This window comes from Scyliorhinus torazame, chromosome 16 (assembly GCF_047496885.1).
Source record: "Scyliorhinus torazame isolate Kashiwa2021f chromosome 16, sScyTor2.1, whole genome shotgun sequence".
Lineage (NCBI taxonomy): Eukaryota > Metazoa > Chordata > Chondrichthyes > Carcharhiniformes > Scyliorhinidae > Scyliorhinus > Scyliorhinus torazame.
In genome coordinates this window covers 27,687,121-27,699,398 of record NC_092722.1, presented here as the reverse complement: position 1 = coordinate 27,699,398, position 12,278 = coordinate 27,687,121, and the positions used below count along the sequence as shown (strand labels likewise).

Genomic DNA, 12,278 nt, shown 5'->3' with positions numbered 1-12,278 from the left:
ACTCTCACCCCGACGCCCACGCACTCTCACCCCGATGCCCACGCACTCTCACCCCGACGCCCGCGCACTCTCACCCTGACGCCCACGCACTCTCACCCCGACGCCCACACACTCTCACCCTGACGCCCGCGCACTCTCACCCCGACGCCCGCGCACTCTCACCCCGACGCCCGCGCACTCTCACCCCGACGCCCACACACTCTCACCCTGACGCCCACGCACACTCACCCCGACGCCCACGCACTCTCACCCCGACGCCCACGCACTCTCACCCTGACGCCCACGCACACTCACCCTGACGCCCACGCACACTCACCCTGACGCCCGCGCACTCTCACCCCTTCGCCCGCACACTCACCCCGACGCCCACGCACTCTCACCCCGACGCCCACGCACTCTCACCCCATCGCCCACGCACTCTCACCCCGACGCCCACGCACTCTCACCCCGACGCCCACGCACACTCACCCTGACGCCCACGCACTCTCACCCCGACGCCCACACACTCTCACCCTGACGCCCGCGCACTCTCACCCCGACTCCCACGCACTCTCACCCCGACGCCCACGCACTCTCACCCCGACGCCCACGCACACTCACCCTGACGCCCACGCACTCTCACCCCGACGCCCACACACTCTCACCCTGACGCCCACGCACTCTCACCCCGACGCCCACGCACACTCACCCTGACGCCCACGCACTCTCACCCCGACGCCCACGCACACTCACCCTGACGCCCACGCACTCTCACCCCGACGTCCACGCACACTCACCCTGACGCCCACGCACTCTCACCCTGACGCCTGCGCACTCTCACCCCGACACCCGCGCACCCTTACCCCGACGCCCACGCACTCTCACCCCGACGCCCACGCACTCTCACCCCGACGCCCACGCACACTCACCCCGACGCCCACGCACTCTCACCCCGACGCCCACGCACTCTCACCCCGACGCCCACGCACTCTCACCCCGACGCCCACGCACTCTCACCCCGACGCCCACGCACTCTCACCCTGACGCCCGCGCACTCTCACCCCGACGCCCACGCACTCTCACCCTGACGCCCGCGCACTCTCACCCCGACACCCGCGCACCCTTACCCCGACGCCCACGCACTCTCACCCCGACGCCCACGCACTCTCACCCCGACGCCCACGCACTCTCACCCCGACGCCCACGCACACTCACCCCGACGCCCGCGCACTCTCACCCCGACGCCCACGCACTCTCACCCCGACGCCCACGCACTCTCACCCCGACGCCCACGCACTCTCACCCCGACGCCCACGCACTCTCACCCCGACGCCCACGCACTCTCACCCCGACGCCCACGCACTCTCACCCCGACGCCCACGCACTCTCACCCCGACGCCCACGCACTCTCACCCCGACGCTCACGCACTCTCACCCTGACGCCCACGCACTCTCACCCTGACACCCACACACACTCACCCTGACGCCCACGTACTCTCACCCTGACGCCCACGCACTCTCACCCTGACGCCTGCGCACTCTCACCCCGACACCCGCGCACCCTAACCCCGACGCCCACGCACTCTCACCCCGACGCCCACGCATTCTCACCCCGACGCCCACGCACACTCACCCTGACGCCCACGCACTCTCACCCTGACACCCACACACACTCACCCTGACGCCCACGCACTCTCACCCTGACGCCCACGCACTTTCACCCCGACGCCCACGCACACTCACCCTGACGCCCACGCACTCTCACCCTGACACCCACACACACTCACCCTGACGCCCACGCACTCTCACCCTGACACCCACACACTCTCACCCTGACGCCCACGCACACTCACCCTGACGCCCGCGCACTCTCACCCCGATGCCCACGCACACTCACCCTGACGCCCGCGCACTCCATCCCCAACGCCCACGCACACTCACCCCGACGCCCGCGCACTCTCACCCCGTCGCCCACGCACACTCACCCTGACGCCCACGCACTCTCACCCCAACGCCCGCGCACACTCACCCTGACGCCCGCGCACTCTCACCCCAACGCCCACACACACTCAACCTGATGCCCGCGCACTCTCACCCCGACGCCCACGCACTCACCCTGATGCCCGCGCACTCTCACCCCAACGCCCACGCACACTCACCCCGATGCCCACGCACACTCACCCCGACGCCCACGCACACTCAACCTGACGCCCGCGCACTCTCACCCCAACGCACACTCACACTCACCCTGACGCCCGCGCACTCTCACCCCAACGCACACTCACACTCACCCTGACGCCCACGCACTCTCACCCTGATGCCCGCGCACTCTCACCCTGACGCCCACGCACACTCACCCCAACGCCCACGCACTCTCACCCCGACGCCCACGCACTCACCCTGACGCCCACGCACTCACCCTGACGCCCACGCACTCTCACCCCGACTCCTTCACCCTGACATCCACACACTCTCACCACGACGCCGACGCACTCTCACCCCGACACCCGTGCACTCTCACCCCGACACCCACGCACTCTCACCCCGACACCTGTGCACTCTCACCCCGACTCCCATGCACTCTCCCTGATGCCCGCGCACTCTCACCCCGACGCCCGCGCACTCTCACCCCGACGCCCACGCACACTCACCCCGACGCCCGCGCACTCTCACCCCGACGCCCACGCACTCTCACCCCGACGCCCACGCACTCTCACCCCGACGCCCACGCACTCTCACCCCGACGCCCACGCACTCTCACCCCGACGCCCACGCACACTCACCCCGACGCCCACGCACTCTCACCCCGACGCCCACGCACTCTCACCCCGACGCCCACGCACTCTCACCCCGACGCCCACGCACTCTCACCCCGACGCCCACGCACTCTCACCCCGACGCCCACGCACTCTCACCCCGACGCCCACGCACTCTCACCCCGACGCCCACGCACACTCACCCCGACGCCCACGCACTCTCACCCCGACGCCCACGCACACTCACCCCGACGCCCGCGCACTCTCACCCCGACGCCCACGCACACTCACCCCGACGCCCACGCACTCTCACCCTGACACCCACACACACTCACCCTGACGCCCATGCACTCTCACCCCGACGCCCACACACACTCACCCTGACGCCCATGCACTCTCACCCTGACACCCACACACACTCACCCTGACACCCACACACTCTCACCCTGACGCCCATGCACTCTCACCCCGATGCCCACACACACTCACCCTGACACCCACACACTCTCACCCTGACGCCCATGCACTCTCACCCCGATGCCCACACACACTCACCCTGACACCCACACACTCTCACCCTGACGCCCATGCACTCTCACCCCGATGCCCACGCACACTCACCCTGACGCCCGCGCACACTCACCCCGTCGCCCACGCACTCTCACCCCGACGCCCACGCACACTCACCCTGACGCCCACGCACACTCACCCCGACGCCCACGCACACTCAACCTGACGCCCACGCACTCTCACCCCGACGCCCACGCACTCTCACCCCGACGCCCACGCACTCTCACCCCGACGCCCACGCACTCTCACCCCGACGCCCACGCACTCTCACCCCGATGCCCACGCACACTCACCCTGACACCCACACACTCTCACCCTGACGCCCATGCACTCTCACCCCGATGCCCACACACACTCACCCTGACACCCACACACTCTCACCCTGACGCCCATGCACTCTCACCCCGATGCCCACGCACACTCACCCTGACGCCCGCGCACTCTCACCCCAACGCCCACGCACACTCACCCCGACGCCCACGCACACTCAACCTGATGCCCGCACACTCTCACCCCGACGCCCACGCACTCACCCTGATGCCCGCGCACTCTCACCCCGACGCCCACGCACTCACCCTGATGCCCGCGCACTCTCACCCCAACGCCCACGCACACTCACCCCGATGCCCACGCACACTCACCCCGATGCCCACGCACACTCACCCTGACGCCCACGCACTCTCACCCCGGCGCCCACGCACACTCACCCCAACGCCCACGCACTCTCACCCCGACGCCCACGCACTCTCACCCCGACGTCCGCGCGCTCTCACCCCGATGCCCACGCACACTCACCCCAACGCCCACGCACTCTCACCCCGACGTCCGCGCGCTCTCACCTCGACGCCTGCGCACTCTCACCCCGACACCCGCGCACCCTTACCCCGACGCCCACGCACTCTCACCCCGACGCCCACGCACACTCACCCTGACGCCCACGCACTCTCACCCCGACGCCCACGCACTCTCACCCCGATGCCCACGCACACTCACCCCGACGCCCACGCACTCTCACCCCGACGCCCACGCACACTCACCCCGACGCACACGCACACTCAACCTGATGCCCACGCACTCTCACCCTGACACCCACGCACTCTCACCCTGACACCCACGCACTCTCACCCTGACACCCACGCACTCTCACCCTGACACCCACGCACTCTCACCCTGACACCCACGCACTCTCACCCTGACACCCACGCACTCTCACCCCGACGCCCACGCACACTCACCCCGACGCCCACGCACTCTCACCCCGACACCTGTGCACTCTCACCCCGACTCCCACGCACTCTCCCTGATGCCCGCGCACTCTCAACCCGACGCCCACGCACCCTCACCCCAACACGCACGAAGTCTCACCCCGACCCCTGTGCACTCTCAACCTGACGCCCGTGCACTCTCACCCCACGGCCCGTGCACTCTCTCCCAGACGTCCGCGCACTCTCACCACGACGCCCGCGCACTCTCACCCCGACACCCGCTCACACTCACCCCGACACCCGCGCACAATCACCCTGAGGCCCACGCACTCTCAACCTGACGCCCGTGCACTCTCTCCCAGACGTCCGCGCACTCTCACCACGACGCCCGCGCACTCTCACCCCGACACCCGCTCACACTCACCCCGACACCCGCGCACAATCACCCCGACGCCCACGCACTCTCACCCCACGGCCCGTGCACTCTCTCCCAGACGTCCGCGCACTCTCACCACGACGCCAGCGCACTCTCACCCCGACACCCGCTCACACTCACCCCGACACCCGCGCACAATCACCCTGACGCCCACGCACTCTCACCCCGACGTCCGCGCACTCTCACCCCGACACCCGCTCACACTCACCCCGACACCCGCGCACAATCACCCTGAGGCCCACGCACTCTCAACCTGACGCCCGCGCGCTCTCACCCCGACGTCCGCGCGCTCTCACCCCAACGCCCACGCACTCTCACCCCGCCGCCCACGCACACTCACCCCGACGCCCACGCACTCTCACCCCGACGCCCTCGCACTCTCACCCTGACGCCCACGCACTCTCACCCCGACGCCCTCGCACTCTCACCCTGACGCCCACGCACTCTCACCCTGACGCCCACGCACTCTCACCCTGACACCCACACACTCTCACCCTGACGCCCACGTACTCTCACCCTGACGCCCACGCACTCTCACCTCGACGCCTGCGCACCCTTACCCCGACGCCCGCGCACTCTCACCCCGACACCCGCTCACACTCACCCCGACACCCGCGCACAATCACCCTGACGCCCACGCACTCTCACCCCGACGTCCGCGCGCTCTCACCCCGACGTCCGCGCGCTCTCACCTCGACGCCTGCGCACCCTTACCCCAACGCCCACGCACTCTCACCCCGCCGCCCACGCACACTCACCCCGACGCCCACGCACTCTCACCCCGACGCCCACGCACTCTCACCCCGACGCCCACGCACTCTCACCCTGACGCCCACGCACACTCACCCTGACGCCCACGCACTCTCACCCCGACGCCCACGCACTCTCACCCCGATGCCCACGCACTCTCACCCCGACGCCCGCGCACTCTCACCCTGACGCCCACGCACTCTCACCCCGACGCCCACACACTCTCACCCTGACGCCCGCGCACTCTCACCCCGACGCCCGCGCACTCTCACCCCGACGCCCGCGCACTCTCACCCCGACGCCCACACACTCTCACCCTGACGCCCACGCACACTCACCCCGACGCCCACGCACTCTCACCCCGACGCCCACGCACTCTCACCCTGACGCCCACGCACACTCACCCTGACGCCCACGCACACTCACCCTGACGCCCGCGCACTCTCACCCCTTCGCCCGCACACTCACCCCGACGCCCACGCACTCTCACCCCGACGCCCACGCACTCTCACCCCATCGCCCACGCACTCTCACCCCGACGCCCACGCACTCTCACCCCGACGCCCACGCACACTCACCCTGACGCCCACGCACTCTCACCCCGACGCCCACACACTCTCACCCTGACGCCCGCGCACTCTCACCCCGACTCCCACGCACTCTCACCCCGACGCCCACGCACTCTCACCCCGACGCCCACGCACACTCACCCTGACGCCCACGCACTCTCACCCCGACGCCCACACACTCTCACCCTGACGCCCACGCACTCTCACCCCGACGCCCACGCACACTCACCCTGACGCCCACGCACTCTCACCCCGACGCCCACGCACACTCACCCTGACGCCCACGCACTCTCACCCCGACGTCCACGCACACTCACCCTGACGCCCACGCACTCTCACCCTGACGCCTGCGCACTCTCACCCCGACACCCGCGCACCCTTACCCCGACGCCCACGCACTCTCACCCCGACGCCCACGCACTCTCACCCCGACGCCCACGCACACTCACCCCGACGCCCACGCACTCTCACCCCGACGCCCACGCACTCTCACCCCGACGCCCACGCACTCTCACCCCGACGCCCACGCACTCTCACCCTGACGCCCGCGCACTCTCACCCCGACGCCCACGCACTCTCACCCTGACGCCCGCGCACTCTCACCCCGACACCCGCGCACCCTTACCCCGACGCCCACGCACTCTCACCCCGACGCCCACGCACTCTCACCCCGACGCCCACGCACTCTCACCCCGACGCCCACGCACACTCACCCCGACGCCCGCGCACTCTCACCCCGACGCCCACGCACTCTCACCCCGACGCCCACGCACTCTCACCCCGACGCCCACGCACTCTCACCCCGACGCCCACGCACTCTCACCCCGACGCCCACGCACTCTCACCCCGACGCCCACGCACTCTCACCCCGACGCCCACGCACTCTCACCCTGACGCCCACGCACTCTCACCCCGACGCCCACGCACTCTCACCCTGACGCCCACGCACTCTCACCCTGACACCCACACACACTCACCCTGACGCCCACGTACTCTCACCCTGACGCCCACGCACTCTCACCCTGACGCCTGCGCACTCTCACCCCGACACCCGCGCACCCTAACCCCGACGCCCACGCACTCTCACCCCGACGCCCACGCATTCTCACCCCGACGCCCACGCACACTCACCCTGACGCCCACGCACTCTCACCCTGACACCCACACACACTCACCCTGACGCCCACGCACTCTCACCCTGACGCCCACGCACTTTCACCCCGACGCCCACGCACACTCACCCTGACGCCCACGCACTCTCACCCTGACACCCACACACACTCACCCTGACGCCCACGCACTCTCACCCTGACACCCACACACTCTCACCCTGACGCCCACGCACACTCACCCTGACGCCCGCGCACTCTCACCCCGATGCCCACGCACACTCACCCTGACGCCCGCGCACTCCATCCCCAACGCCCACGCACACTCACCCCGACGCCCGCGCACTCTCACCCCGTCGCCCACGCACACTCACCCTGACGCCCACGCACTCTCACCCCAACGCCCGCGCACACTCACCCTGACGCCCGCGCACTCTCACCCCAACGCCCACACACACTCAACCTGATGCCCGCGCACTCTCACCCCGACGCCCACGCACTCACCCTGATGCCCGCGCACTCTCACCCCAACGCCCACGCACACTCACCCCGATGCCCACGCACACTCACCCCGACGCCCACGCACACTCAACCTGACGCCCGCGCACTCTCACCCCAACGCACACTCACACTCACCCTGACGCCCGCGCACTCTCACCCCAACGCACACTCACACTCACCCTGACGCCCACGCACTCTCACCCTGATGCCCGCGCACTCTCACCCTGACGCCCACGCACACTCACCCCAACGCCCACGCACTCTCACCCCGACGCCCACGCACTCACCCTGACGCCCACGCACTCACCCTGACGCCCACGCACTCTCACCCCGACTCCTTCACCCTGACATCCACACACTCTCACCACGACGCCGACGCACTCTCACCCCGACACCCGTGCACTCTCACCCCGACACCCACGCACTCTCACCCCGACACCTGTGCACTCTCACCCCGACTCCCACGCACTCTCCCTGATGCCCGCGCACTCTCACCCCGACGCCCGCGCACTCTCACCCCGACGCCCACGCACACTCACCCCGACGCCCGCGCACTCTCACCCCGACGCCCACGCACTCTCACCCCGACACCCACGCACTCTCACCCCGACGCCCGCGCACTCTCACCCCGACACCCACGCACTCTCACCCCGACGCCCACGCACTCTCACCCCGACACCCACGCACTCTCACCCCGACGCCCACGCACTCTCACCCCGACGCCTGCCCACTCTCACCCAGGCGCCTGCGCTCTCTCACCCCGACCCCCGCGCACTCTCATCCCGACCCCCGCGCACTCTCACCCCGACGCCCACGCACTCTCACCCCGACACCCACGCACCCTCACCCCGACACCCACGCACACTCACCCCGACGCCGACACACTCTCACCCCGACGCCCACGCACCCTGACCCCGACACCCACGCACCCTCACCCCGACACCCACGCACACTCACCCCGACGCCCACGCACTCTCACCCCGACACCCACGCACTCTCACCCCGACGCCCACGCACTCTCACCCCGTCGCCCACGCACTCTCACCCCGACGCCCACGCACTCTCACCCCGACGCCCACGCACTCACCCTGACGCCGACACACTCTCACCCCGACACCCACGCACTCTCACCCCGACGCCCACGCACTCTCACCCCGACGCCGACACACTCTCACCCCGACTCCCACGCACCCTCACCCCGACACCCGCGCACTCTCACCCCGACGCCCACGCACACTCACCCCGACGCCCACGCACACTCACCCCGACGCCCACGCACACTCACCCCAACACCCACGCACACTCACCCCGACACCCACGCACACTCACCCCGACACCCACGCACTCTCACCCCAACACCCACGCACACTCACCCCAACACCCACGCACACTCACCCCGACACCCACGCACTCTCACCCCAACACCCACGCACACTCACCCCGACACCCACGCACTCTCACCCCAACACCCACGCACACTCACCCCGACACCCGCGCACTCTCACCCCGACGCCCACGCACTCTCACCCCGACACCCACGCACTCTCACCCCGACGCCCACGCACTCTCACCCCGACGCCCACGCACTCTCACCCTGACACCCACGCACTCTCACCCCGATGCCCACGCACTCTCACCCCGACGCCCACGCACTCTCACCCTGACACCCACGCACTCTCACCCCGACGCCCACGCACTCTCACCCCGACGCCCACGCACTCTCACCCTGACACCCACGCACTCTCACCCTGACACCCACGCACTCTCACCCCGCCGCCCACGCACTCTCACCCCGACGCCCACGCATTCTCACCCCGACGCCCACGCACTCTCACCCCAACGCCCACGCACTCTCACCCTGACGCCCACGCACTCTCACCCCAACGCCCACGCACTCTCACCCCAACGCCCACGCACTCAACCTGACGCCCACGCACTCTCACCCCAACGCACACGCACTCACCCTGACGCCCACGCACTCACCCTGACGCCCGCGCACTCTCACCCCGACGCCCACGCACTCTCACCCTGACGCCCGCGCACTCTCACCCCGACACCCGCGCACCCTTACCCCGACGCCCACGCACTCTCACCCCGACGCCCACGCACTCTCACCCCGACGCCCACGCACTCTCACCCCGACGCCCACGCACACTCACCCCGACGCCCGCGCACTCTCACCCCGACGCCCACGCACTCTCACCCCGACGCCCACGCACTCTCACCCCGACGCCCACGCACTCTCACCCCGACGCCCACGCACTCTCACCCCGACGCCCACGCACTCTCACCCCGACGCCCACGCACTCTCACCCCGACGCCCACGCACTCTCACCCTGACGCCCACGCACTCTCACCCCGACGCCCACGCACTCTCACCCTGACGCCCACGCACTCTCACCCTGACACCCACACACACTCACCCTGACGCCCACGTACTCTCACCCTGACGCCCACGCACTCTCACCCTGACGCCTGCGCACTCTCACCCCGACACCCGCGCACCCTAACCCCGACGCCCACGCACTCTCACCCCGACGCCCACGCATTCTCACCCCGACGCCCACGCACACTCACCCTGACGCCCACGCACTCTCACCCTGACACCCACACACACTCACCCTGACGCCCACGCACTCTCACCCTGACGCCCACGCACTTTCACCCCGACGCCCACGCACACTCACCCTGACGCCCACGCACTCTCACCCTGACACCCACACACACTCACCCTGACGCCCACGCACTCTCACCCTGACACCCACACACTCTCACCCTGACGCCCACGCACACTCACCCTGACGCCCGCGCACTCTCACCCCGATGCCCACGCACACTCACCCTGACGCCCGCGCACTCCATCCCCAACGCCCACGCACACTCACCCCGACGCCCGCGCACTCTCACCCCGTCGCCCATGCACACTCACCCTGACGCCCACGCACTCTCACCCCAACGCCCGCGCACACTCACCCTGACGCCCGCGCACTCTCACCCCAACGCCCACACACACTCAACCTGATGCCCGCGCACTCTCACCCCGACGCCCACGCACTCACCCTGATGCCCGCGCACTCTCACCCCAACGCCCACGCACACTCACCCCGATGCCCACGCACACTCACCCCGACGCCCACGCACACTCAACCTGACGCCCGCGCACTCTCACCCCAACGCACACTCACACTCACCCTGACGCCCGCGCACTCTCACCCCAACGCACACTCACACTCACCCTGACGCCCACGCACTCTCACCCTGATGCCCGCGCACTCTCACCCTGACGCCCACGCACACTCACCCCAACGCCCACGCACTCTCACCCCGACGCCCACGCACTCACCCTGACACCCACGCACTCACCCTGACGCCCACGCACTCTCACCCCGACTCCTTCACCCTGACATCCACACACTCTCACCACGACGCCGACGCACTCTCACCCCGACACCCGTGCACTCTCACCCCGACACCCACGCACTCTCACCCCGACACCTGTGCACTCTCACCCCGACTCCCACGCACTCTCCCTGATGCCCGCGCACTCTCACCCCGACGCCCGCGCACTCTCACCCCGACGCCCACGCACACTCACCCCGACGCCCGCGCACTCTCACCCCGACGCCCACGCACTCTCACCCCGACACCCACGCACTCTCACCCCGACGCCCGCGCACTCTCACCCCGACACCCACGCACTCTCACCCCGACGCCCACGCACTCTCACCCCGACACCCACGCACTCTCACCCCGACGCCCACGCACTCTCACCCCGACGCCTGCCCACTCTCACCCAGGCGCCTGCGCTCTCTCACCCCGACCCCCGCGCACTCTCATCCCGACCCCCGCGCACTCTCACCCCGACGCCCACGCACTCTCACCCCGACACCCACGCACCCTCACCCCGACACCCACGCACACTCACCCCGACGCCGACACACTCTCACCCCGACGCCCACGCACCCTCACCCCGACGCCCACGCACTCTCACCCCGACACCCACGCACCCTCACCCCGACACCCACGCACACTCACCCCGACGCCCACGCACTCTCACCCCGACACCCACGCACTCTCACCCCGACGCCCACGCACTCTCACCCCGTCGCCCACGCACTCTCACCCCGACGCCCACGCACTCTCACCCCGACGCCCACGCACTCACCCTGACGCCGACACACTCTCACCCCGACACCCACGCACTCTCACCCCGACGCCCACGCACTCTCACCCCGACGCCGACACACTCTCACCCCGACTCCCACGCACCCTCACCCCGACACCCGCGCACTCTCACCCCGACGCCCACGCACACTCACCCCGACGCCCACGCACACTCACCCCGACGCCCACGCACACTCACCCCAACACCCACGCACACTCACCCCGACACCCACGCACAC

At 69.7% G+C, this 12,278-nt stretch overlaps 1 protein-coding gene across 1 annotated transcript in view; it reads left to right on the top strand.

Moving 5' to 3' along the window:
- The window catches only part of LOC140392649 (paired box protein Pax-7-like), a 1,255,382-nt gene that overhangs the window by 519,549 nt on the left and 723,555 nt on the right, over positions 1–12,278 (top strand).